This window comes from Chiloscyllium punctatum, unplaced genomic scaffold (genome assembly GCF_047496795.1).
Source record: "Chiloscyllium punctatum isolate Juve2018m unplaced genomic scaffold, sChiPun1.3 scaffold_54, whole genome shotgun sequence".
NCBI classification, from domain to species: Eukaryota; Metazoa; Chordata; class Chondrichthyes; order Orectolobiformes; family Hemiscylliidae; genus Chiloscyllium; species Chiloscyllium punctatum.
In genome coordinates, this window is record NW_027309789.1 from 3,841,127 (window position 1) to 3,868,115 (window position 26,989).

Below are 26,989 nucleotides of genomic sequence, written 5' to 3' on the forward strand. Positions count from 1 at the left end.
TCGCCCTCTGTTTCAGCCCCTCTGTTTCAGCCCCTCTGTTTCAACCCCACTGTTTCAGCCCCTCTGTTTCAGCCCCTCTGTTTCTCGCCCTCTGTTTCAGCCCCGCGGTTTCTCGCCCTCTGTTTCAGCCCCTCTGTTTCTCGCCCTCTGTTTCAGCCCCTCTGTTTCAGCCCCTCTGTTTCAGCCCCTCTGTTTCTCGCCCTCTGTTTCAGCCCCTCTGCTTCTCGCCCCCTGTTTCAGCCCCTCTGTTTCAGCCTCTCTGTTTCAGTCCCTCTGTTTCTCGCATCTCTGATTCAGCCCCTCTGTTTCTTGCCCTCTGTTTCAGCCCCTCTGTTTCTCGCCCGCTGTTTCAGCCTCTCTGTTTCTCGCCCTCTGTTTCAGCCCGTCTGTTTCAGCCCCTCTGTTTCAGCCCCTCTGTTTCTCGCCCTCTGTTTCAGACCCTCTGTTTCTCGCACTCTGTGTCAGCCCCTCTGATTCTGCCCCTCTGTTGCAGTCCCTCTGATTCAGCCCCTCTGTTTCAGCCCCTCTATTTCAGCCCCTCTGTTTCAGCCCCTCTGTTTCATCCCCTCTGTTTTTCGCCCTCTGTTTCTCACCCTCTCTTTCTCGCCCTCTGTTTCAGCCTCTCTGTTTTTTGCCCTCAGTTTCAGCCCCTCTGTTTCTCGCCCTCTGTTTCTCACCCTCTGTTTCTCGCCCTCTGTTTCAGCCCCTCTGTTTTTTGCCCTCTGTTTCAGCCCGTGTGTTTCAGACCCTCTGTTTCAGCCCCTCTGTTTCTCGCCCTCTGTTTCAGCCCCTCTGTTTCTCGCCCTCTGTTTCAGCCCCTCTGTTTCTCGCCCTCTGTTTCAACCTCTCTGTTTCTCGCCCTCTGTTTCAGCCACTCTGTTTCAGCCCCTCTGTTTCAGCCCCTCTGTTTCTCGCCCTCTGTTTCAGACCCTCTGTTTCTCGCCCTCTGTCTCAGCCCCTCTGTTTCTCGACCTCTGTTTCAGCCCCTCTGATTCAGCCCCTCTGTTTCAGCTCCTCTGATTCAGCCCCTCTGATTCAGCCCCTCTGTTTCAGCCCCTCTGTTTCAGCTCCTCTGATTCAGCCCCTCTGATTCAGCCCCTCTGTTCCAGCCCCTCTGATTCAGACCCTCTGTTTCAACCCCTCTGATTCAGCCCGTCTGTTTCAGCCCCTCTGAATCAGCCCCTCAAATTCAGCCCCTCTGTATCTCGCCCTCTGTTTCAGCCCCTCAGTTTCTGGCCCTCTGTTTCAGCCCCACTGATTCAGCCCCTCTGTTTCAGCCCCTCTGAATCAGCCCCTCTGATTCAGCCCCTCTGTTTCAGACCCTCTGTTTCAGGCCCTCTGTTTCAGCCCCTCTGTTTCTCGCCCTCTGTTTCAGCCCCTCTATTTCTCGCCCTCTGTTTCAGCCCCTCTGATTCAGACCCTCTGTTTCAACCCCTCTGATTCAGCCCCTCTGATTTAGCCCCTCTGATTCAGCCCCTCTGTTTCTCGCCCTCTGTTCCAGCCCTTCTGTTTCAGCCCCTCTGTTTCTTGCCCTCTGTTTCAGCCCCTCTGTTTAGCGCCCTCTGTTTCAGCCCCTCTGATTCAGCCACTCTGTTTCAGCCCCTCTGATTCAGCCACTCTGATTTAGCCCTCTGATTCAGCCCCTCTGTTTCTCACCCTCAGTTTCAGCCCCTCTGTTTTTCGCCCTCTTTTTCAGCCCCTGTGTTTCAGCACATCTGTTTCAGCCACTCTGTTTCTCGCCCTCTGTTTCAGCCCCTCTGTTTCTCACCCTCTGTTTCAGACCCTCTGATTCAGCCCCTCTGTTTCTCGCCCTCTGTTTCAGCCCCTCTGTTTCTCGCCCTCTGTTTCAGCCCCTCTGTTTCTCGCCCTCTGTTTCAGCCCCACTGTTTCAGCCCCTCTGTTTCAGCCCCTCTGATTCAGCCCCTCTGTTTCTCGCCCTCTGTTTCAGCCCCTCTGTTTCTCGCCCTCTGTTTCAGCCCGTCTGTTTCTCGCCCTCTGTTTCAGCCCCTCTGTTTTTCGCCCTCTTTTTCAGCCCCTCTGTTTCAGCCCGTCTGTTTCAGCCACTCTGTTTCTCGCCCTCTGTTTCAGCCCCTCTGTTTCTCACCCTCTGTTTCAGCCCCTCTGATTCAGCCCCTCTGTTTCTCGCCCTCTGTTTCAGCCCCTCTGTTTCTCGCCCTCTGTTTCAGCCCCTCTGTTTCTCGCCCTCTGTTTCAGCCCCTCTGTTTCTTGCCCTCTGTTTCAGCCCCTCTGTTTCTCGCCCTCTGTTTCAGCCCCTCTGTTTCAGCCGCTCTGTTTCTCGCCCTCTGTTTCTGCCCCTCTGTTTCTCGCCCTCTGTTTCAGCCCCTTTGTTTCAGCACCTCTGTTTCAGCCCCTCTGTTTCAGCCACCCTGTTTCAGCCCCTCTGTTTCAGCCCCTCTGTTTCAGCCCCTCTGATTCACCCCCTCTGTTTCTCGCCCTCTGTTTCAGCCCCTCTGTTTTTCGCCCTCTTTTTCAGCCCCTCTGTTTCAGCCCTCTGTTTCAGCCCCTCTGTTTCTCACCCTCTGTTTCAGCCCCTCTGATTCAGCTCCTCTGTTTCTCGCCCTCCGTTTCAGCCCCTCTGTTTCGCGCCCTCTGTTTCAGCCCCTCTGTTTCTCGCCCTCTGTTTCTCGCCCTCTGTTTCAGCCCCTCTGATTCAGACCCTCTGTTTCAACCCCTCTGTTTCAGCCCCTCTGTTTCTCGCCCTCTGTTTCAGCCCCTCTGTTTCTCGCCCTCTGTTTCAGCCCCTCTGTTTCTCGCCCTCTGTTTCAGCCCCTCTGTTTCTTGCCCTCTGTTTCAGCCACTCTGTTTCTCGCCCTCTGTTTCAGCCTCTCTGTTTCTCGCCCTCTGTTTCAGCCCATCTGTTTCAGCCCCTCTGTTTCAGCCCCTCTTTTTCTCGCCCTCTGTTTCAGCCCCTCTGTTTCTCGCCCTCTGTTTCAGCCCCTCTGTTTCTCGCCCTCTGTTTCAGCCCCTCTGTTTCAGCCCCTCTGTTTCTCGCCCTCTGTTTCAGCCCCTCTGTTTCAGCCCCTCTGTTTCTCGCCCTCTGTTTCAGCCTTTCTGTTTCTCGCCCTCTGTTTCAGCCCCTCTGATTCAGCCCCTCTGTTTCTCGTGCTCTGTTTCAGCCCCTCTGTTTCTCGCCCTCTGTTTCAGCCCCTCTATTTCTCGCCCTCTGTTTCAGCCCCTCTATTTCTCGCCCTCTGTTTCAGCCCCTCTGTTTCAGCACCACTGTTTCAGCCCCTCTGTTTCAGCCCCTCTATTTCTCGCCCTCTGTTTCAGCCCCTCTGTTTCAGCCCCTCTGTTTCAACCCCACTGTTTCAGCCCCTCTGTTTCAGCCCCTCTGTTTCTCGCCCTCTGTTTCAGCCCCTCGGTTTCTCGCCCTCTGTTTCAGCCCCTCTGTTTCTCGCCCTCTGTGTCAGCCCCTCTGTTTCAGCCCCTCTGTTTCAGCCCCTCTGTTTCTCGCCCTCTGTTTCAGCCCCTCTGCTTCTCGCCCCCTGTTTCAGCCCCTCTGTTTCAGCCTCTCTGTTTCAGCCCCTCTGTTTCTCGCATCTCTGATTCAGCCCCTCTGTTTCTTGCCCTCTGTTTCAGCCCCTCTGTTTCTCGCCCGCTGTTTCAGCCTCTCTGTTTCTCGCCCTCTGTTTCAGCCCGTCTGTTTCAGCCCCTCTGTTTCAGCCCCTCTGTTTCTCGCCCTCTGTTTCAGACCCTCTGTTTCTCGCACTCTGTGTCAGCCCCTCTGATTCAGCCCCTCTGTTGCAGTCCCTCTGATTCAGCCCCTCTGTTTCAGCCCCTCTATTTCAGCCCCTCTGTTTCAGCCCCTCTGTTTCATCCCCTCTGTTTTTCGCCCTCTGTTTCTCACCCTCTCTTTCTCGCCCTCTGTTTCAGCCTCTCTGTTTTTTCCCTCAGTTTCAGCCCCTCTGTTTCTCGCCCTCTGTTTCTCACCCTCTGTTTCTCGCCCTCTGTTTCAGCCCCTCTGTTTTTTGCCCTCTGTTTCAGCCCGTGTGTTTCAGACCCTCTGTTTCAGCCCCTCTGTTTCTCGCCCTCTGTTTCAGCCCCTCTGTTTCTCGCCCTCTGTTTCAGCCCCTCTGTTTCTCGCCCTCTGTTTCAACCTCTCTGTTTCTCGCCCTCTGTTTCAGCCACTCTGTTTCAGCCCCTCTGTTTCAGCCCCTCTGTTTCTCGCCCTCTGTTTCAGACCCTCTGTTTCTCGCCCTCTGTCTCAGCCCCTCTGTTTCTCGACCTCTGTTTCAGCCCCTCTGATTCAGCCCCTCTGTTTCAGCTCCTCTGATTCAGCCCCTCTGATTCAGCCCCTCTGTTTCAGCCCCTCTGTTTCAGCTCCTCTGATTCAGCCCCTCTGATTCAGCCCCTCTGTTTCAGCCCCTCTGATTCAGACCCTCTGTTTCAACCCCTCTGATTCAGCCCCTCTGTTTCAGCCCCTCTGAATCAGCCCCTCAAATTCAGCCCCTCTTTTTCTCGCCCTCTGTTTCAGCCCCTCTGTTTCTCGCCCTCTGTTTCAGCCCCTCTGTTTCTCGCCCTCTGTTTCAGCCCCTCTGTTTCAGCCCCTCTGTTTCTCGCCCTCTGTTTCAGCCCCTCTGTTTCAGCCCCTCTGTTTCTCGCCCTCTGTTTCAGCCTTTCTGTTTCTCGCCCTCTGTTTCAGCCCCTCTGATTCAGCCCCTCTGTTTCTCGTGCTCTGTTTCAGCCCCTCTGTTTCTCGCCCTCTGTTTCAGCCCCTCTATTTCTCGCCCTCTGTTTCAGCCCCTCTATTTCTCGCCCTCTGTTTCAGCCCCTCTGTTTCAGCACCACTGTTTCAGCCCCTCTGTTTCAGCCCCTCTATTTCTCGCCCTCTGTTTCAGCCCCTCTGTTTCAGCCCCTCTGTTTCAACCCCACTGTTTCAGCCCCTCTGTTTCAGCCCCTCTGTTTCTCGCCCTCTGTTTCAGCCCCTCGGTTTCTCGCCCTCTGTTTCAGCCCCTCTGTTTCTCGCCCTCTGTGTCAGCCCCTCTGTTTCAGCCCCTCTGTTTCAGCCCCTCTGTTTCTCGCCCTCTGTTTCAGCCCCTCTGCTTCTCGCCCCCTGTTTCAGCCCCTCTGTTTCAGCCTCTCTGTTTCAGCCCCTCTGTTTCTCGCATCTCTGATTCAGCCCCTCTGTTTCTTGCCCTCTGTTTCAGCCCCTCTGTTTCTCGCCCGCTGTTTCAGCCTCTCTGTTTCTCGCCCTCTGTTTCAGCCCGTCTGTTTCAGCCCCTCTGTTTCAGCCCCTCTGTTTCTCGCCCTCTGTTTCAGACCCTCTGTTTCTCGCACTCTGTGTCAGCCCCTCTGATTCAGCCCCTCTGTTGCAGTCCCTCTGATTCAGCCCCTCTGTTTCAGCCCCTCTATTTCAGCCCCTCTGTTTCAGCCCCTCTGTTTCATCCCCTCTGTTTTTCGCCCTCTGTTTCTCACCCTCTCTTTCTCGCCCTCTGTTTCAGCCTCTCTGTTTTTTCCCTCAGTTTCAGCCCCTCTGTTTCTCGCCCTCTGTTTCTCACCCTCTGTTTCTCGCCCTCTGTTTCAGCCCCTCTGTTTTTTGCCCTCTGTTTCAGCCCGTGTGTTTCAGATCCTCTGTTTCAGCCCCTCTGTTTCTCGCCCTCTGTTTCAGCCCCTCTGTTTCTCGCCCTCTGTTTCAGCCCCTCTGTTTCTCGCCCTCTGTTTCAACCTCTCTGTTTCTCGCCCTCTGTTTCAGCCACTCTGTTTCAGCCCCTCTGTTTCAGCCCCTCTGTTTCTCGCCCTCTGTTTCAGACCCTCTGTTTCTCGCCCTCTGTCTCAGCCCCTCTGTTTCTCGACCTCTGTTTCAGCCCCTCTGATTCAGCCCCTCTGTTTCAGCTCCTCTGATTCAGCCCCTCTGATTCAGCCCCTCTGTTTCAGCCCCTCTGTTTCAGCTCCTCTGATTCAGCCCCTCTGATTCAGCCCCTCTGTTTCAGCCCCTCTGATTCAGACCCTCTGTTTCAACCCCTCTGATTCAGCCCGTCTGTTTCAGCCCCTCTGAATCAGCCCCTCAAATTCAGCCCCTCTGTTTCTCGCCCTCTGTTTCAGCCCCTCAGTTTCTGGTCCTCTGTTTCAGCCCCGCTGATTCAGCCCCTCTGTTTCAGCCCCTCTGAATCAGCCCCTCTGATTCAGCCCCTCTGTTTCAGCCCCTCTGTTTCAGCCCCTCTGTTTCAGCCCCTCTGTTTCTCGCCCTCTGTTTCAGCCCCTCTATTTCTCGCCCTCTGTTTCAGCCCCTCTGATTCAGCCCCTCTGTTTCAGCCCCTCTGTTTCTTGCCCTCTGTTTCAGCCACTCTGTTTCTCGCCCTCTGTTTCAGCCTCTCTGTTTCTCGCCCTCTGTTTCAGCCCATCTGTTTCAGCCCCTCTGTTTCAGCCCCTCTGTTTCTCGCCCTCTGTTTCAGCCCCTCTGTTTCTCGCCCTCTGTTTCAGCCCCTCTGTTTCTCGCCCTCTGTTTCAGCCCCTCTGTTTCAGCCCCTCAGTTTCTCGCCCTCTGTTTCAGCCCCTCTGTTTCAGCCCCTCTGTTTCTCGCCCTCTGTTTCAGCCTTTCTGTTTCTCGCCCTCTGTTTCAGCCCCTCTGATTCAGCCCCTCTGTTTCTCGTGCTCTGTTTCAGCCCCTCTGTTTCTCGCCCTCTGTTTCAGCCCCTCTATTTCTCGCCCTCTGTTTCAGCCCCTCTATTTCTCGCCCTCTGTTTCAGCCCCTCTGTTTCAGCACCACTGTTTCAGCCCCTCTGTTTCAGCCCCTCTATTTCTCGCCCTCTGTTTCAGCCCCTCTGTTTCAGCCCCTCTGTTTCAACCCCACTGTTTCAGCCCCTCTGTTTCAGCCCCTCTGTTTCTCGCCCTCTGTTTCAGCCCCTCGGTTTCTCGCCCTCTGTTTCAGCCCCTCTGTTTCTCGCCCTCTGTGTCAGCCCCTCTGTTTCAGCCCCTCTGTTTCAGCCCCTCTGTTTCTCGCCCTCTGTTTCAGCCCCTCTGCTTCTCGCCCCCTGTTTCAGCCCCTCTGTTTCAGCCTCTCTGTTCCAGCCCCTCTGTTTCTCGCATCTCTGATTCAGCCCCTCTGTTTCTTGCCCTCTGTTTCAGCCCCTCTGTTTCTCGCCCGCTGTTTCAGCCTCTCTGTTTCTCGCCCTCTGTTTCAGCCCGTCTGTTTCAGCCCCTCTGTTTCAGCCCCTCTGTTTCTCGCCCTCTGTTTCAGACCCTCTGTTTCTCGCCCTCTGTTTCAGACCCTCTGTTTCTCGCACTCTGTGTCAGCCCCTCTGATTCAGCCCCTCTGTTGCAGTCCCTCTGATTCAGCCACTCTGTTTCAGCCCCTCTGTTTCATCCCCTCTGTTTTTCGCCCTCTGTTTCTCACCCTCTCTTTCTCGCCCTCTGTTTCAGCCTCTCTGTTTTTTCCCTCAGTTTCAGCCCCTCTGTTTCTCGCCCTCTGTTTCTCACCCTCTGTTTCTCGCCCTCTGTTTCAGCCCCTCTGTTTTTTGCCCTCTGTTTCAGCCCGTGTGTTTCAGACCCTCTGTTTCAGCCCCTCTGTTTCTCGCCCTCTGTTTCAGCCCCTCTGTTTCTCGCCCTCTGTTTCAGCCCCTCTGTTTCTCGCCCTCTGTTTCAACCTCTCTGTTTCTCGCCCTCTGTTTCAGCCACTCTGTTTCAGCCCCTCTGTTTCAGCCCCTCTGTTTCTCGCCCTCTGTTTCAGACCCTCTGTTTCTCGCCCTCTGTCTCAGCCCCTCTGTTTCTCGACCTCTGTTTCAGCCCCTCTGATTCAGCCCCTCTGTTTCAGCTCCTCTGATTCAGCCCCTCTGATTCAGCCCCTCTGTTTCAGCCCCTCTGTTTCAGCTCCTCTGATTCAGCCCCTCTGATTCAGCCCCTCTGTTTCAGCCCCTCTGATTCAGACCCTCTGTTTCAACCCCTCTGATTCAGCCCCTCTGTTTCAGCCCCTCTGAATCAGCCCCTCAAATTCAGCCCCTCTGTTTCTCGCTCTCTGTTTCAGCCCCTCAGTTTCTGGCCCTCTGTTTCAGCCCCGCTGATTCAGCCCCTCTGTTTCAGCCCCTCTGAATCAGCCCCTCTGATTCAGCCCCTCTGTTTCAGACCCTCTGTTTCAGCCCCTCTGTTTCAGCCCCTCTGTTTCTCGCCCTCTGTTTCAGCCCCTCTATTTCTCGCCCTCTGTTTCAGCCCCTCTGATTCAGCCACTCTGTTTCAGCCCCTCTGATTCAGCCACTCTGATTTAGCCCTCTGATTCAGCCCCTCTGTTTCTCGCCCTCAGTTTCAGCCCCTCTGTTTCAGCCCCTCTGTTTCTCGCCCTCTGTTTCAGCCCCTCTGTTTCTCGCCCTCTGTTTCAGCCCCTCTGTTTCTCGCCCTCTGTTTCAGCCCCTCTGTTTCAGCCCCTCTGTTTCTCGCCCTCTGTTTCAGCCCCTCTGTTTCAGCCCCTCTGTTTCTCGCCCTCTGTTTCAGCCTTTCTGTTTCTCGCCCTCTGTTTCAGCCCCTCTGATTCAGCCCCTCTGTTTCTCGTGCTCTGTTTCAGCCCCTCTGTTTCTCGCCCTCTGTTTCAGCCCCTCTATTTCTCGCCCTCTGTTTCAGCCCCTCTATTTCTCGCCCTCTGTTTCAGCCCCTCTGTTTCAGCACCACTGTTTCAGCCCCTCTGTTTCAGCCCCTCTATTTCTCGCCCTCTGTTTCAGCCCCTCTGTTTCAGCCCCTCTGTTTCAACCCCACTGTTTCAGCCCCTCTGTTTCAGCCCCTCTGTTTCTCGCCCTCTGTTTCAGCCCCTCGGTTTCTCGCCCTCTGTTTCAGCCCCTCTGTTTCTCGCCCTCTGTTTCAGCCCCTCTGTTTCAGCCCCTCTGTTTCAGCCCCTCTGTTTCTCGCCCTCTGTTTCAGCCCCTCTGCTTCTCGCCCCCTGTTTCAGCCCCTCTGTTTCAGCCTCTCTGTTTCAGCCCCTCTGTTTCTCGCATCTCTGATTCAGCCCCTCTGTTTCTTGCCCTCTGTTTCAGCCCCTCTGTTTCTCGCCCGCTGTTTCAGCCTCTCTGTTTCTCGCCCTCTGTTTCAGCCCGTCTGTTTCAGCCCCTCTGTTTCAGCCCCTCTGTTTCTCGCCCTCTGTTTCAGACCCTCTGTTTCTCGCACTCTGTGTCAGCCCCTCTGATTCAGCCCCTCTGTTGCAGTCCCTCTGATTCAGCCCCTCTGTTTCAGCCCCTCTATTTCAGCCCCTCTGTTTCAGCCCCTCTGTTTCATCCCCTCTGTTTTTCGCCCTCTGTTTCTCACCCTCTCTTTCTCGCCCTCTGTTTCAGCCTCTCTGTTTTTTCCCTCAGTTTCAGCCCCTCTGTTTCTCACCCTCTGTTTCTCACCCTCTGTTTCTCGCCCTCTGTTTCAGCCCCTCTGTTTTTTGCCCTCTGTTTCAGCCCGTGTGTTTCAGACCCTCTGTTTCAGCCCCTCTGTTTCTCGCCCTCTGTTTCAGCCCCTCTGTTTCTTGCCCTCTGTTTCAGCCCCTCTGTTTCTCGCCCTCTGTTTCAACCTCTCTGTTTCTCGCCCTCTGTTTCAGCCACTCTGTTTCAGCCCCTCTGTTTCAGCCCCTCTGTTTCTCGCCCTCTGTTTCAGACCCTCTGTTTCTCGCCCTCTGTCTCAGCCCCTCTGTTTCTCGACCTCTGTTTCAACCTCTCTGTTTCTCACCCTCTGTTTCAGCCACTCTGTTTCAGCCCCTCTGTTTCAGCCCCTCTGTTTCTCGCCCTCTGTTTCAGACCCTCTGTTTCTCGCCCTCTGTCTCAGCCCCTCTGTTTCTCGACCTCTGTTTCAACCTCTCTGTTTCTCACCCTCTGTTTCTCGCCCTCTGTTTCAGACCCTCTGTTTCTCGCCCTCTGTTTCAGCCCCTCTGTTTCTCGCCCTCTGTTTCAACCTCTCTGTTTCTCACCCTCTGTTTCTCGCCCTCTGTTTCAGCCCCTCTGTTTTTTGCCCTCTGTTTCAGCCCGTGTGTTTCAGACCCTCTGTTTCAGCCCCTCTGTTTCTCGCCCTCTGTTTCAGCCCCTCTGTTTCTTGCCCTCTGTTTCAGCCCCTCTGTTTCTCGCCCTCTGTTTCAACCTCTCTGTTTCTCGCCCTCTGTTTCAGCCACTCTGTTTCAGCCCCTCTGTTTCAGCCCCTCTGTTTCTCGCCCTCTGTTTCAGACCCTCTGTTTCTCGCCCTCTGTCTCAGCCCCTCTGTTTCTCGACCTCTGTTTCAGCCCCTCTGATTCAGCCCCTCTGTTTCAGCTCCTCTGATTCAGCCCCTCTGATTCAGCCCCTCTGTTTCAGCCCCTCTGTTTCAGCTCCTCTGATTCAGCCCCTCTGATTCAGCCCCTCTGTTTCAGCCCCTCTGATTCAGACCCTCTGTTTCAACCCCTCTGATTCAGCCCCTCTGTTTCAGCCCCTCTGAATCAGCCCCTCAAATTCAGCCCCTCTGTTTCTCGCTCTCTGTTTCAGCCCCTCAGTTTCTGGCCCTCTGTTTCAGCCCCGCTGATTCAGCCCCTCTGTTTCAGCCCCTCTGAATCAGCCCCTCTGATTCAGCCCCTCTGTTTCAGAACCTCTGTTTCAGCCCCTCTGTTTCAGCCCCTCTGTTTCTCGCCCTCTGTTTCAGCCCCTCTATTTCTCGCCCTCTGTTTCAGCCCCTCTGATTCAGACCCTCTGTTTCAACCCCTCTCATTCAGCCCCTCTGATTTAGCCCCTCTGATTCAGCCCCTCTGTTTCTCGCCCTCTGTTCCAGCCCTTCTGTTTCAGCCCCTCTGTTTCTTGCCCTCTGTTTCAGCCCCTCTGTTTAGCGCCCTCTGTTTCAGCCCCTCTGATTCAGCCACTCTGTTTCAGCCCCTCTGATTCAGCCACTCTGATTTAGCCCTCTGATTCAGCCCCTCTGTTTCTCGCCCTCAGTTTCAGCCCCTCTGTTTCAGCCCCTCTGTTTCTCGCCCTCTGTTTCAGCCCCTCTGTTTCTCGCCCTCTGTTTCAGCCCCTCTGTTTCTCGCCCTCTGTTTCAGCCCCTCTGTTTCAGCCCCTCTGTTTCAGCCCCTCTGTTTCTCGCCCTCTGTTTCAGCCTTTCTGTTTCTCGCCCTCTGTTTCAGCCCCTCTGATTCAGCCCCTCTGTTTCTCGTGCTCTGTTTCAGCCCCTCTGTTTCTCGCCCTCTGTTTCAGCCCCTCTATTTCTCGCCCTCTGTTTCAGCCCCTCTATTTCTCGCCCTCTGTTTCAGCCCCTCTGTTTCAGCACCACTGTTTCAGCCCCTCTGTTTCAGCCCCTCTATTTCTCGCCCTCTGTTTCAGCCCCTCTGTTTCAGCCCCTCTGTTTCAACCCCACTGTTTCAGCCCCTCTGTTTCAGCCCCTCTGTTTCTCGCCCTCTGTTTCAGCCCCTCGGTTTCTCGCCCTCTGTTTCAGCCCCTCTGTTTCTCGCCCTCTGTCTCAGCCCCTCTGTTTCTCGACCTCTGTTTCAACCTCTCTGTTTCTCACCCTCTGTTTCTCGCCCTCTGTTTCAGACCCTCTGTTTCTCGCCCTCTGTTTCAGCCCCTCTGTTTCTCGCCCTCTGTTTCAACCTCTCTGTTTCTCACCCTCTGTTTCTCGCCCTCTGTTTCAGCCCCTCTGTTTTTTGCCCTCTGTTTCAGCCCGTGTGTTTCAGACCCTCTGTTTCAGCCCCTCTGTTTCTCGCCCTCTGTTTCAGCCCCTCTGTTTCTTGCCCTCTGTTTCAGCCCCTCTGTTTCTCGCCCTCTGTTTCAACCTCTCTGTTTCTCGCCCTCTGTTTCAGCCACTCTGTTTCAGCCCCTCTGTTTCAGCCCCTCTGTTTCTCGCCCTCTGTTTCAGACCCTCTGTTTCTCGCCCTCTGTCTCAGCCCCTCTGTTTCTCGACCTCTGTTTCAGCCCCTCTGATTCAGCCCCTCTGTTTCAGCTCCTCTGATTCAGCCCCTCTGATTCAGCCCCTCTGTTTCAGCCCCTCTGTTTCAGCTCCTCTGATTCAGCCCCTCTGATTCAGCCCCTCTGTTTCAGCCCCTCTGATTCAGACCCTCTGTTTCAACCCCTCTGATTCAGCCCCTCTGTTTCAGCCCCTCTGAATCAGCCCCTCAAATTCAGCCCCTCTGTTTCTCGCTCTCTGTTTCAGCCCCTCAGTTTCTGGCCCTCTGTTTCAGCCCCGCTGATTCAGCCCCTCTGTTTCAGCCCCTCTGAATCAGCCCCTCTGATTCAGCCCCTCTGTTTCAGAACCTCTGTTTCAGCCCCTCTGTTTCAGCCCCTCTGTTTCTCGCCCTCTGTTTCAGCCCCTCTATTTCTCGCCCTCTGTTTCAGCCCCTCTGATTCAGACCCTCTGTTTCAACCCCTCTCATTCAGCCCCTCTGATTTAGCCCCTCTGATTCAGCCCCTCTGTTTCTCGCCCTCTGTTCCAGCCCTTCTGTTTCAGCCCCTCTGTTTCTTGCCCTCTGTTTCAGCCCCTCTGTTTAGCGCCCTCTGTTTCAGCCCCTCTGATTCAGCCACTCTGTTTCAGCCCCTCTGATTCAGCCACTCTGATTTAGCCCTCTGATTCAGCCCCTCTGTTTCTCGCCCTCAGTTTCAGCCCCTCTGTTTCAGCCCCTCTGTTTCTCGCCCTCTGTTTCAGCCCCTCTGTTTCTCGCCCTCTGTTTCAGCCCCTCTGTTTCTCGCCCTCTGTTTCAGCCCCTCTGTTTCAGCCCCTCTGTTTCAGCCCCTCTGTTTCTCGCCCTCTGTTTCAGCCTTTCTGTTTCTCGCCCTCTGTTTCAGCCCCTCTGATTCAGCCCCTCTGTTTCTCGTGCTCTGTTTCAGCCCCTCTGTTTCTCGCCCTCTGTTTCAGCCCCTCTATTTCTCGCCCTCTGTTTCAGCCCCTCTATTTCTCGCCCTCTGTTTCAGCCCCTCTGTTTCAGCACCACTGTTTCAGCCCCTCTGTTTCAGCCCCTCTATTTCTCGCCCTCTGTTTCAGCCCCTCTGTTTCAGCCCCTCTGTTTCAACCCCACTGTTTCAGCCCCTCTGTTTCAGCCCCTCTGTTTCTCGCCCTCTGTTTCAGCCCCTCGGTTTCTCGCCCTCTGTTTCAGCCCCTCTGTTTCTCGCCCTCTGTGTCAGCCCCTCTGTTTCAGCCCCTCTGTTTCAGCCCCTCTGTTTCTCGCCCTCTGTTTCAGCCCCTCTGCTTCTCGCCCCCTGTTTCAGCCCCTCTGTTTCAGCCTCTCTGTTTCAGCCCCTCTGTTTCTCGCATCTCTGATTCAGCACCTCTGTTTCTTGCCCTCTGTTTCAGCCCCTCTGTTTCTCGCCCGCTGTTTCAGCCTCTCTGTTTCTCGCCCTCTGTTTCAGCCCGTCTGTTTCAGCCCCTCTGTTTCTGCCCCTCTGTTTCTCGCATCTCTGATTCAGCCCCTCTGTTTCTTGCCCTCTGTTTCAGCCCCTCTGTTTCTCGCCCGCTGTTTCAGCCTCTCTGTTTCTCGCCCTCTGTTTCAGCCCGTCTGTTTCAGCCCCTCTGTTTCAGCCCCTCTGTTTCTCGCCCTCTGTTTCAGACCCTCTGTTTCTCGCCCTCTGTTTCAGACCCTCTGTTTCTCGCACTCTGTGTCAGCCCCTCTGATTCAGCCCCTCTGTTGCAGTCCCTCTGATTCAGCCACTCTGTTTCAGCCCCTCTGTTTCATCCCCTCTGTTTTTCGCCCTCTGTTTCTCACCCTCTCTTTCTCGCCCTCTGTTTCAGCCTCTCTGTTTTTTCCCTCAGTTTCAGCCCCTCTGTTTCTCGCCCTCTGTTTCTCACCCTCTGTTTCTCGCCCTCTGTTTCAGCCCCTCTGTTTTTTGCCCTCTGTTTCAGCCCGTGTGTTTCAGACCCTCTGTTTCAGCCCCTCTGTTTCTCGCCCTCTGTTTCAGCCCCTCTGTTTCTCGCCCTCTGTTTCAGCCCCTCTGTTTCTCGCCCTCTGTTTCAACCTCTCTGTTTCTCGCCCTCTGTTTCAGCCACTCTGTTTCAGCCCCTCTGTTTCAGCCCCTCTGTTTCTCGCCCTCTGTTTCAGACCCTCTGTTTCTCGCCCTCTGTCTCAGCCCCTCTGTTTCTCGACCTCTGTTTCAGCCCCTCTGATTCAGCCCCTCTGTTTCAGCTCCTCTGATTCAGCCCCTCTGATTCAGCCCCTCTGTTTCAGCCCCTCTGTTTCAGCTCCTCTGATTCAGCCCCTCTGATTCAGCCCCTCTGTTTCAGCCCCTCTGATTCAGACCCTCTGTTTCAACCCCTCTGATTCAGCCCCTCTGTTTCAGCCCCTCTGAATCAGCCCCTCAAATTCAGCCCCTCTGTTTCTCGCTCTCTGTTTCAGCCCCTCAGTTTCTGGCCCTCTGTTTCAGCCCCGCTGATTCAGCCCCTCTGTTTCAGCCCCTCTGAATCAGCCCCTCTGATTCAGCCCCTCTGTTTCAGACCCTCTGTTTCAGCCCCTCTGTTTCAGCCCCTCTGTTTCTCGCCCTCTGTTTCAGCCCCTCTATTTCTCGCCCTCTGTTTCAGCCCCTCTGATTCAGACCCTCTGTTTCAACCCCTCTCATTCAGCCCCTCTGATTTAGCCCCTCTGATTCAGCCCCTCTGTTTCTCGCCCTCTGTTCCAGCCCTTCTGTTTCAGCCCCTCTGTTTCTTGCCCTCTGTTTCAGCCCCTCTGTTTAGCGCCCTCTGTTTCAGCCCCTCTGATTCAGCCACTCTGTTTCAGCCCCTCTGATTCAGCCACTCTGATTTAGCCCTCTGATTCAGCCCCTCTGTTTCTCGCCCTCAGTTTCAGCCCCTCTGTTTCAGCCCCTCTGTTTCTCGCCCTCTGTTTCAGCCCCTCTGTTTCTCGCCCTCTGTTTCAGCCCCTCTGTTTCTCGCCCTCTGTTTCAGCCCCTCTGTTTCAGCCCCTCTGTTTCTCGCCCTCTGTTTCAGCCCCTCTGTTTCAGCCCCTCTGTTTCTCGCCCTCTGTTTCAGCCTTTCTGTTTCTCGCCCTCTGCTTCAGCCCCTCTGATTCAGCCCCTCTGTTTCAGCCCCTCTGTTTCAGCCCCTCTGTTTCTCGCCCTCTGTTTCAGCCCCTCTGTTTCTCGCCCTCTGTTCCAGCCCTTCTGTTTCAGCCCCTCTGTTTCTTGCCCTCTGTTTCAGCCCCTCTGTTTAGCGCCCTCTGTTTCAGCCCCTCTGATTCAGCCACTCTGTTTCAGCCCCTCTGATTCAGCCACTCTGATTTAGCCCTCTGATTCAGCCCCTCTGTTTCTCGCCCTCAGTTTCAGCCCCTCTGTTTCAGCCCCTCTGTTTCTCGCCCTCTGTTTCAGCCCCTCTGTTTCTCGCCCTCTGTTTCAGCCCCTCTGTTTCTCGCCCTCTGTTTCAGCCCCTCTGTTTCAGCCCCTCTGTTTCTCGCCCTCTGTTTCAGCCCCTCTGTTTCAGCCCCTCTGTTTCTCGCCCTCTGTTTCAGCCTTTCTGTTTCTCGCCCTCTGCTTCAGCCCCTCTGATTCAGCCCATCTGTTTCTCGTGCTCTGTTTCAGCCCCTCTGTTTCTCGCCCTCTGTTTCAGCCCCTCTATTTCTCGCCCTCTGTTTCAGCCCCTCTATTTCTCGCCCTCTGTTTCAGCCCCTCTGTTTCAGCACCACTGTTTCAGCCCCTCTGTTTCAGCCCCTCTATTTCTCGCCCTCTGTTTCAGCCCCTCTGTTTCAGCCCCTCTGTTTCAACCCCACTGTTTCAGCCCCTCTGTTTCAGCCCCTCTGTTTCTCGCCCTCTGTTTCAGCCCCTCGGTTTCTCGCCCTCTGTTTCAGCCCCTCTGTTTCTCGCCCTCTGTTTCAGCCCCTCTGTTTCAGCCCCTCTGTTTCAGCCCCTCTGTTTCTCGCCCTCTGTTTCAGCCCCTCTGCTTCTCGCCCCCTGTTTCAGCCCCTCTGTTTCAGCCTCTCTGTTTCAGCCCCTCTATTTCTCGCCCTCTGTTTCAGCCCCTCTATTTCTCGCCCTCTGTTTCAGCCCCTCTGTTTCAGCACCACTGTTTCAGCCCCTCTGTTTCAGCCCCTCTATTTCTCGCCCTCTGTTTCAGCCCCTCTGTTTCAGCCCCTCTGTTTCAACCCCACTGTTTCAGCCCCTCTGTTTCAGCCCCTCTGTTTCTCGCCCTCTGTTTCAGCCCCTCGGTTTCTCGCCCTCTGTTTCAGCCCCTCTGTTTCTCGCCCTCTGTCTCAGCCCCTCTGTTTCTCGACCTCTGTTTCAACCTCTCTGTTTCTCACCCTCTGTTTCTCGCCCTCTGTTTCAGACCCTCTGTTTCTCGCCCTCTGTTTCAGCCCCTCTGTTTCTCGCCCTCTGTTTCAACCTCTCTGTTTCTCACCCTCTGTTTCTCGCCCTCTGTTTCAGCCCCTCTGTTTTTTGCCCTCTGTTTCAGCCCGTGTGTTTCAGACCCTCTGTTTCAGCCCCTCTGTTTCTCGCCCTCTGTTTCAGCCCCTCTGTTTCTTGCCCTCTGTTTCAGCCCCTCTGTTTCTCGCCCTCTGTTTCAACCTCTCTGTTTCTCGCCCTCTGTTTCAGCCACTCTGTTTCAGCCCCTCTGTTTCAGCCCCTCTGTTTCTCGCCCTCTGTTTCAGACCCTCTGTTTCTCGCCCTCTGTCTCAGCCCCTCTGTTTCTCGACCTCTGTTTCAGCCCCTCTGATTCAGCCCCTCTGTTTCAGCTCCTCTGATTCAGCCCCTCTGATTCAGCCCCTCTGTTTCAGCCCCTCTGTTTCAGCTCCTCTGATTCAGCCCCTCTGATTCAGCCCCTCTGTTTCAGCCCCTCTGATTCAGACCCTCTGTTTCAACCCCTCTGATTCAGCCCCTCTGTTTCAGCCCCTCTGAATCAGCCCCTCAAATTCAGCCCCTCTGTTTCTCGCTCTCTGTTTCAGCCCCTCAGTTTCTGGCCCTCTGTTTCAGCCCCGCTGATTCAGCCCCTCTGTTTCAGCCCCTCTGAATCAGCCCCTCTGATTCAGCCCCTCTGTTTCAGAACCTCTGTTTCAGCCCCTCTGTTTCAGCCCCTCTGTTTCTCGCCCTCTGTTTCAGCCCCTCTATTTCTCGCCCTCTGTTTCAGCCCCTCTGATTCAGACCCTCTGTTTCAACCCCTCTCATTCAGCCCCTCTGATTTAGCCCCTCTGATTCAGCCCCTCTGTTTCTCGCCCTCTGTTCCAGCCCTTCTGTTTCAGCCCCTCTGTTTCTTGCCCTCTGTTTCAGCCCCTCTGTTTAGCGCCCTCTGTTTCAGCCCCTCTGATTCAGCCACTCTGTTTCAGCCCCTCTGATTCAGCCACTCTGATTTAGCCCTCTGATTCAGCCCCTCTGTTTCTCGCCCTCAGTTTCAGCCCCTCTGTTTCAGCCCCTCTGTTTCTCGCCCTCTGTTTCAGCCCCTCTGTTTCTCGCCCTCTGTTTCAGCCCCTCTGTTTCTCGCCCTCTGTTTCAGCCCCTCTGTTTCAGCCCCTCTGTTTCAGCCCCTCTGTTTCTCGCCCTCTGTTTCAGCCTTTCTGTTTCTCGCCCTCTGTTTCAGCCCCTCTGATTCAGCCCCTCTGTTTCTCGTGCTCTGTTTCAGCCCCTCTGTTTCTCGCCCTCTGTTTCAGCCCCTCTATTTCTCGCCCTCTGTTTCAGCCCCTCTATTTCTCGCCCTCTGTTTCAGCCCCTCTGTTTCAGCACCACTGTTTCAGCCCCTCTGTTTCAGCCCCTCTATTTCTCGCCCTCTGTTTCAGCCCCTCTGTTTCAGCCCCTCTGTTTCAACCCCACTGTTTCAGCCCCTCTGTTTCAGCCCCTCTGTTTCTCGCCCTCTGTTTCAGCCCCTCGGTTTCTCGCCCTCTGTTTCAGCCCCTCTGTTTCTCGCCCTCTGTGTCAGCCCCTCTGTTTCAGCCCCTCTGTTTCAGCCCCTCTGTTTCTCGCCCTCTGTTTCAGCCCCTCTGCTTCTCGCCCCCTGTTTCAGCCCCTCTGTTTCAGCCTCTCTGTTTCAGCCCCTCTGTTTCTCGCATCTCTGATTCAGCACCTCTGTTTCTTGCCCTCTGTTTCAGCCCCTCTGTTTCTCGCCCGCTGTTTCAGCCTCTCTGTTTCTCGCCCTCTGTTTCAGCCCGTCTGTTTCAGCCCCTCTGTTTCTGCCCCTCTGTTTCTCGCATCTCTGATTCAGCCCCTCTGTTTCTTGCCCTCTGTTTCAGCCCCTCTGTTTCTCGCCCGCTGTTTCAGCCTCTCTGTTTCTCGCCCTCTGTTTCAGCCCGTCTGTTTCAGCCCCTCTGTTTCAGCCCCTCTGTTTCTCGCCCTCTGTTTCAGACCCTCTGTTTCTCGCCCTCTGTTTCAGACCCTCTGTTTCTCGCACTCTGTGTCAGCCCCTCTGATTCAGCCCCTCTGTTGCAGTCCCTCTGATTCAGCCACTCTGTTTCAGCCCCTCTGTTTCATCCCCTCTGTTTTTCGCCCTCTGTTTCTCACCCTCTCTTTCTCGCCCTCTGTTTCAGCCTCTCTGTTTTTTCCCTCAGTTTCAGCCCCTCTGTTTCTCGCCCTCTGTTTCTCACCCTCTGTTTCTCGCCCTCTGTTTCAGCCCCTCTGTTTTTTGCCCTCTGTTTCAGCCCGTGTGTTTCAGACCCTCTGTTTCAGCCCCTCTGTTTCTCGCCCTCTGTTTCAGCCCCTCTGTTTCTCGCCCTCTGTTTCAGCCCCTCTGTTTCTCGCCCTCTGTTTCAACCTCTCTGTTTCTCGCCCTCTGTTTCAGCCACTCTGTTTCAGCCCCTCTGTTTCAGCCCCTCTGTTTCTCGCCCTCTGTTTCAGACCCTCTGTTTCTCGCCCTCTGTCTCAGCCCCTCTGTTTCTCGACCTCTGTTTCAGCCCCTCTGATTCAGCCCCTCTGTTTCAGCTCCTCTGATTCAGCCCCTCTGATTCAGCCCCTCTGTTTCAGCCCCTCTGTTTCAGCTCCTCTGATTCAGCCCCTCTGATTCAGCCCCTCTGTTTCAGCCCCTCTGATTCAGACCCTCTGTTTCAACCCCTCTGATTCAGCCCCTCTGTTTCAGCCCCTCTGAATCAGCCCCTCAAATTCAGCCCCTCTGTTTCTCGCTCTCTGTTTCAGCCCCTCAGTTTCTGGCCCTCTGTTTCAGCCCCGCTGATTCAGCCCCTCTGTTTCAGCCCCTCTGAATCAGCCCCTCTGATTCAGCCCCTCTGTTTCAGACCCTCTGTTTCAGCCCCTCTGTTTCAGCCCCTCTGTTTCTCGCCCTCTGTTTCAGCCCCTCTATTTCTCGCCCTCTGTTTCAGCCCCTCTGATTCAGACCCTCTGTTTCAACCCCTCTCATTCAGCCCCTCTGATTTAGCCCCTCTGATTCAGCCCCTCTGTTTCTCGCCCTCTGTTCCAGCCCTTCTGTTTCAGCCCCTCTGTTTCTTGCCCTCTGTTTCAGCCCCTCTGTTTAGCGCCCTCTGTTTCAGCCCCTCTGATTCAGCCACTCTGTTTCAGCCCCTCTGATTCAGCCACTCTGATTTAGCCCTCTGATTCAGCCCCTCTGTTTCTCGCCCTCAGTTTCAGCCCCTCTGTTTCAGCCCCTCTGTTTCTCGCCCTCTGTTTCAGCCCCTCTGTTTCTCGCCCTCTGTTTCAGCCCCTCTGTTTCTCGCCCTCTGTTTCAGCCCCTCTGTTTCAGCCCCTCTGTTTCTCGCCCTCTGTTTCAGCCCCTCTGTTTCAGCCCCTCTGTTTCTCGCCCTCTGTTTCAGCCTTTCTGTTTCTCGCCCTCTGCTTCAGCCCCTCTGATTCAGCCCCTCTGTTTCTCGTGCTCTGTTTCAGCCCCTCTGTTTCTCGCCCTCTGTTTCAGCCCCTCTATTTCTCGCCCTCTGTTTCAGCCCCTCTATTTCTCGCCCTCTGTTTCAGCCCCTCTGTTTCAGCACCACTGTTTCAGCCCCTCTGTTTCAGCCCCTCTATTTCTCGCCCTCTGTTTCAGCCCCTCTGTTTCAGCCCCTCTGTTTCAACCCCACTGTTTCAGCCCCTCTGTTTCAGCCCCTCTGTTTCTCGCCCTCTGTTTCAGCCCCTCGGTTTCTCGCCCTCTGTTTCAGCCCCTCTGTTTCTCGCCCTCTGTTTCAGCCCCTCTGTTTCAGCCCCTCTGTTTCAGCCCCTCTGTTTCTCGCCCTCTGTTTCAGCCCCTCTGCTTCTCGCCCCCTGTTTCAGCCCCTCTGTTTCAGCCTCTCTGTTTCAGCCCCTCTGTTTCTCGCATCTCTGATTCAGCCCCTCTGTTTCTTGCCCTCTGTTTCAGCCCCTCTGTTTCTCGCCCGCTGTTTCAGCCTCTCTGTTTCTCGCCCTCTGTTTCAGCCCGTCTGTTTCAGCCCCTCTGTTTCAGCCCCTCTGTTTCTCGCCCTCTGTTTCAGACCCTCTGTTTCTCGCACTCTGTGTCAGCCCCTCTGATTCAGCCCCTCTGTTGCAGTCCCTCTGATTCAGCCCCTCTGTTTCAGCCCCTCTATTTCAGCCCCTCTGTTTCAGCCCCTCTGTTTCATCCCCTCTGTTTTTCGCCCTCTGTTTCTCACCCTCTCTTTCTCGCCCTCTGTTTCAGCCTCTCTGTTTTTTCCCTCAGTTTCAGCCCCTCTGTTTCTCACCCTCTGTTTCTCACCCTCTGTTTCTCGCCCTCTGTTTCAGCCCCTCTGTTTTTTGCCCTCTGTTTCAGCCCGTGTGTTTCAGACCCTCTGTTTCAGCCCCTCTGTTTCTCGCCCTCTGTTTCAGCCCCTCTGTTTCTTGCCCTCTGTTTCAGCCCCTCTGTTTCTCGCCCTCTGTTTCAACCTCTCTGTTTCTCGCCCTCTGTTTCAGCCACTCTGTTTCAGCCCCTCTGTTTCAGCCCCTCTGTTTCTCGCCCTCTGTTTCAGACCCTCTGTTTCTCGCCCTCTGTCTCAGCCCCTCTGTTTCTCGACCTCTGTTTCAGCCCCTCTGATTCAGCCCCTCTGTTTCAGCTCCTCTGATTCAGCCCCTCTGATTCAGCCCCTCTGTTTCAGCCCCTCTGTTTCAGCTCCTCTGATTCAGCCCCTCTGATTCAGCCCCTCTGTTTCAGCCCCTCTGATTCAGACCCTCTGTTTCAACCCCTCTGATTCAGCCCGTCTGTTTCAGCCCCTCTGAATCAGCCCCTCAAATTCAGCCCCTCTGTTTCTCGCTCTCTGTTTCAGCCCCTCAGTTTCTGGCCCTCTGTTTCAGCCCCGCTGATTCAGCCCCTCTGTTTCAGCCCCTCTGAATCAGCCCCTCTGATTCAGCCCCTCTGTTTCAGAACCTCTGTTTCAGCCCCTCTGTTTCAGCCCCTCTGTTTCTCGCCCTCTGTTTCAGCCCCTCTATTTCTCGCCCTCTGTTTCAGCCCCTCTGATTCAGACCCTCTGTTTCAACCCCTCTCATTCAGCCCCTCTGATTTAGCCCCTCTGATTCAGCCCCTCTGTTTCTCGCCCTCTGTTCCAGCCCTTCTGTTTCAGCCCCTCTGTTTCTTGCCCTCTGTTTCAGCCCCTCTGTTTAGCGCCCTCTGTTTCAGCCCCTCTGATTCAGCCACTCTGTTTCAGCCCCTCTGATTCAGCCACTCTGATTTAGCCCTCTGATTCAGCCCCTCTGTTTCTCGCCCTCAGTTTCAGCCCCTCTGTTTCAGCCCCTCTGTTTCTCGCCCTCTGTTTCAGCCCCTCTGTTTCTCGCCCTCTGTTTCAGCCCCTCTGTTTCTCGCCCTCTGTTTCAGCCCCTCTGTTTCAGCCCCTCTGTTTCAGCCCCTCTGTTTCTCGCCCTCTGTTTCAGCCTTTCTGTTTCTCGCCCTCTGTTTCAGCCCCTCTGATTCAGCCCCTCTGTTTCTCGTGCTCTGTTTCAGCCCCTCTGTTTCTCGCCCTCTGTTTCAGCCCCTCTATTTCTCGCCCTCTGTTTCAGCCCCTCTATTTCTCGCCCTCTGTTTCAGCCCCTCTGTTTCAGCACCACTGTTTCAGCCCCTCTGTTTCAGCCCCTCTATTTCTCGCCCTCTGTTTCAGCCCCTCTGTTTCAGCCCCTCTGTTTCAACCCCACTGTTTCAGCCCCTCTGTTTCAGCCCCTCTGTTTCTCGCCCTCTGTTTCAGCCCCTCGGTTTCTCGCCCTCTGTTTCAGCCCCTCTGTTTCTCGCCCTCTGTGTCAGCCCCTCTGTTTCAGCCCCTCTGTTTCAGCCCCTCTGTTTCTCGCCCTCTGTTTCAGCCCCTCTGCTTCTCGCCCCCTGTTTCAGCCCCTCTGTTTCAGCCTCTCTGTTTCAGCCCCTCTGTTTCTCGCATCTCTGATTCAGCACCTCTGTTTCTTGCCCTCTGTTTCAGCCCCTCTGTTTCTCGCCCGCTGTTTCAGCCTCTCTGTTTCTCGCCCTCTGTTTCAGCCCGTCTGTTTCAGCCCCTCTGTTTCAGCCCCTCTGTTTCTCGCCCTCTGTTTCAGACCCTCTGTTTCTCGCACTCTGTGTCAGCCCCTCTGATTCAGCCCCTCTGTTGCAGTCCCTCTGATTCAGCCGCTCTGTTTCAGCCCCTCTATTTCAGCCCCTCTGTTTCAGCCCCTCTGTTTCTCACCCTCTCTTTCTCGCCCTCTGTTTCAGCCTCTCTGTTTTTTCCCTCAGTTTCAGCCCCTCTGTTTCTCGCCCTCTGTTTCTCACCCTCTGTTTCTCGCCCTCTGTTTCAGCCCCTCTGTTTTTTGCCCTCTGTTTCAGCCCGTGTGTTTCAGACCCTCTGTTTCAGCCCCTCTGTTTCTCGCCCTCTGTTTCAGCCCCTCTGTTTCTCGCCCTCTGTTTCAGCCCCTCTGTTTCTCGCCCTCTGTTTCAACCTCTCTGTTTCTCGCCCTCTGTTTCAGCCACTCTGTTTCAGCCCCTCTGTTTCAGCCCCTCTGTTTCTCGCCCTCTGTTTCAGACCCTCTGTTTCTCGCCCTCTGTCTCAGCCCCTCTGTTTCTCGACCTCTGTTTCAGCCCCTCTGATTCAGCCCCTCTGTTTCAGCTCCTCTGATTCAGCCCCTCTGATTCAGCCCCTCTGTTTCAGCCCCTCTGTTTCAGCTCCTCTGATTCAGCCCCTCTGATTCAGCCCCTCTGTTTCAGCCCCTCTGATTCAGACCCTCTGTTTCAACCCCTCTGATTCAGCCCCTCTGTTTCAGCCCCTCTGAATCAGCCCCTCAAATTCAGCCCCTCTGTTTCTCGACCTCTGTTTCAGCCCCTCTGATTCAGCCCCTCTGTTTCAGCCCCTCTGATTCAGACCCTCTGTTTCAACCCCTCTGATTCAGCCCCTCTCATTCAGCCCCTCTGATTTAGCCCCTCTGATTCAGCCCCTCTGTTTCTCGCCCTCTGTTCCAGCCCTTCTGTTTCAGCCCCTCTGTTTCTTGCCCTCTGTTTCAGCCCCTCTGTTTAGCGCCCTCTGTTTCAGCCCCTCTGATTCAGCCACTCTGTTTCAGCCCCTCTGATTCAGCCACTCTGATTTAGCCCTCTGATTCAGCCCCTCTGTTTCTCGCCCTCAGTTTCAGCCCCTCTGTTTTTCGCCCTCTTTTTCAGCCTCTCTGTTTCTCGCCCTCTGTTTCAGCCGCTCTGTTTCTCACCCTCTGTTTCAGCCCCTCTGATTCAGCCCCTCTGTTTCTCGCCCTCTGTTTCAGCCCCTCTGTTTCTCGCCCTCTGTTTCAGCCCCTCTGTTTCTCGCCCTCTGTTTCAGCCCCACTGTTTCAGCACCTCTGTTTCAGCCCCTCTGATTCAGCCCCTCTGTTTCTCGCCCTCTGTTTCAGCCCCTCTGTTTCTCGCCCTCTGTTTCAGCCCGTCTGTTTCTCGCCCTCTGTTTCAGCCCCTCTGTTTTTCGCCCTCTTTTTCAGCCCCTCTGTTTCAGCCCGTCTGTTTCAGCCACTCTGTTTCTCGCCCTCTGTTTCAGCCCCTCTGTTTCTCACCCTCTGTTTCAGCCCCTCTGATTCAGCCCCTCTGTTTCTCGCCCTCTGTTTCAGCCCCTCTGTTTCTCGCCCTCTGTTTCAGCCCCTCTGTGTCTCGCCCTCTGTTTCAGCCCCTCTGTTTCTTGCCCTCTGTTTCAGCCGCTCTGTTTCTCGCCCTCTGTTTCTGCCCCTCTGTTTCTCGCCCTCTGTTTCAGCCCCTTTGTTTCAGCACCTCTGTTTCAGCCCCTCTGTTTCAGCCACCCTGTTTCAGCCCCTCTGTTTCAGCCCCTCTGTTTCAGCACCTCTGATTCACCCCCTCTGTTTCTCGCCCTCTGTTTCAGCCCCTCTGTTTTTCGCCCACTTTTTCAGCCCCTCTGTTTCAGCCCTCTGTTTCAGCCCCTCTGTTTCTCACCCTCTGTTTCAGCCCCTCTGATTCAGCTCCTCTGTTTCTCGCCCTCCGTTTCAACCCCTCTGTTTCGCGCCCTCTGTTTCAGCCCCTCTGTTTCTCGCCCTCTGTTTCTCGCCCTCTGTTTCAGCCCCTCTGATTCAGACCCTCTGTTTCAACCCCTCTGATTCAGCCCCTCTGATTCAGCCCCACTCATTCAGCCCCTATGTTTCAGCCCCTCTGTTTCTCGCCGTCTGTTTCAGCCCCTCTGTTTCTCGCCCTCTGTTTCAGCCCCTCTGTTTATCGCCCTCTGTTTCAGCCCCTCAGTTTCTCGCCCTCTGTTTCAGCCCCGCTGATTCAGCCCCTCTGTTTCAGCCCCTCTGAATCAGCCCCTCTGATTCAGCCCCTCTGTTTCAGACCCTCTGTTTCAGCCCCTCTGTTTCACCCCTCTGTTTCTCGCCCTCTGTTTCAGCCCCTCTATTTCTGGCCCTCTGTTTCAGCCCCTCTGATTCAGACCCTCTGTTTCAACCCCTCTGATTCAGCCCCTCTGATTTAGCCCCTCTGATTCAGCCCCTCTGTTACTCGCCCTCTGTTTCAGCCCCTCTGTTTCAGCCCCTCTGTTTCTTGCCCTCTGTTTCAGCCCCTCTATTTCTCGCCCTCTGTTTCAGCCCCTCTAATTCAGCCCCTCTGTTTCAGCCCCTCTGATTCAGCCCCTCTGTTTCAGCCCCTCTGATTTAGCCCTCTGATTCAGCCCCTCTGTTTCTCGACCTCAGTTTCAGCCCCTCTGTTTTTCGCCCTCTTTTTCAGCCCCTCTGTTTCAGCCCGTCTGTTTCAGCCAATCTGTTTCTCGCCCTCTCTTTGAGCCCCTCTGTTTCTCACCCTCTGTTTCAGCCCCTCTGTTTCTCGACCTCTGTTTCAGCCCCTCTGATTCAGCCCCTCTGTTTCAGCCCCTCTGATTCAGCCCCTCTGTTTCAGCCCCTCTGTTTCAGCCCCTCTGTTTTTCGCCCTCTGTTTCAGCCGCTCTGTTTCTCGCCCTCTGTTTCAGGCTCTCTGTTTCAGCCTGTCTGTTTCAGCCCCTCTGTTTCAGCCCCTCTGTTTCTGGCCCTCTGTTTCTCGCCCGCTGTTTCAGCCCCTTTGTTTCTCGCCCTCTGTTTCAGTTCCTCTGTTTCAGCCCCTCTGATTCAGCCCCTCTGATTCAGCCCCTCTGTTTCTCGCCCTCTGTTTCAGCCCCTCTGTTTCTGCCCCTCTTTTTCAGCCCCTCTGTTTCAGTCCCTCTGTTTCTCGCCCTCTGTTTCAGCCCCTCTGTTTCTCGCCCTCTGTTAGAGCCCCTCTGTTTCAGCACCTCTGTTTCAGCCCCTCTGTTTCAGCCACCCTGTTTCATTCCCTCTGTTTCTCGCCCTCTGTTTTTCGCCCTCTTTTTCAGCCCCTCTGTTTCAGCCCGTCTGTTTCAGCCAATCTGTTTCTCGCCCTCTGTTTCAGCCCCTCTGTTTCTCACCCTCTGTTTCAGCCCCTCTGTTTCTCGACCTCTGTTTCAGCCCCTCTGATTCAGCCCCTCTGTTTCAGCCCCTCTGATTCAGCCCCTCTGTTTCAGCCCCTCTGTTTCAGCCCCTCTGTTTTTCGCCCTCTGTTTCAGCCGCTCTGTTTCTCGCCCTCTGTTTCAGGCTCTCTGTTTCAGCCTGTCTGTTTCAGCCCCTCTGTTTCAGCCCCTCTGTTTCTGGCCCTCTGTTTCTCGCCCGCTGTTTCAGCCCCTTTGTTTCTCGCCCTCTGTTTCAGTTCCTCTGTTTCAGCCCCTCTGATTCAGCCCCTCTGATTCAGCCCCTCTGTTTCTCGCCCTCTGTTTCAGCCCCTCTGTTTCTGCCCCTCTTTTTCAGCCCCTCTGTTTCAGTCCCTCTGTTTCTCGCCCTCTGTTTCAGCCCCTCTGTTTCTCGCCCTCTGTTAGAGCCCCTCTGTTTCAGCACCTCTGTTTCAGCCCCTCTGTTTCAGCCACCCTGTTTCATTCCCTCTGTTTCTCGCCCTCTGTTAGAGCCCCTCTGTTTCAGCACCTCTGTTTCAGCCCCTCTGTTTCAGTCACCCTGTTTCAGCCCCTCTGTTTCAGCCCCTCTGTTTCAGCCCCTCTGTTTCACCCCCTCTGTTTCTCGCCCTCTGTTTCAGCCCCTCTGTTTTTCGCCCTCTTTTTCAGCCCCTCTGTTTCAGCCCCTCTGTTTCAGCCCCTCTGTTTCAGCCCCTCTGTTTCAGCCCCTCTGTTTCTCACCCTCTGTTTCAGCCCCTCTGTTTCAGCCCCCCTGTTTCAGCCCCTCTGTTTCTCGCCCTCTGTTTCAGCCCCACTGTTTCAGCCCCTCTGTTTCAGCCCCTCTGTTTTAACCCCTCTGTTTCAGCCCCTCTGTTTCTAGCCCTCTGTTTCAGCCAATCCGTTTCTCGCCCTATGTTTCAGCCCCTCTGTTTCAGACCCTCTGTTTCTCGCCCGCTGTTTCTGCCCCTCTGTTTCTCACCCTCTGTTTCAGTCCCTCAGTTTCTCGCCCTCTGTTTCAGCCCCGCTGATTCAGCCCCTCTGTTTCAGACCCTCTGAATCAGCCCCTCTGATTCAGCCCCTCTGTTTCAGACCCTCTGTTTCAGCCCCTCTGTTTCAGCCCTTCTGTTTCTCGCCCTCTGTTTCAGCCCCTCTGATTCAGACCCTCTGTTTCAACCCCTCTGATTCAGCCCCTCTGATTTAGCACCTCTGATTCAGCCCCTCTGTTTCTCGCCCTCTTTTTCAGCCCCTCTGATTCAGCCCCTCTGTTTAAGCCCCTCTGATTCAGCCCCTCTGTTTCAGCCCCTCTATTTCAGCCCCTCTGTTTCAGCCCCTCTGCTTCAGGCTCTCTGTTTCAGCCCGTCTGTTTCAGCACCTCTGTTTCAGCCCCTC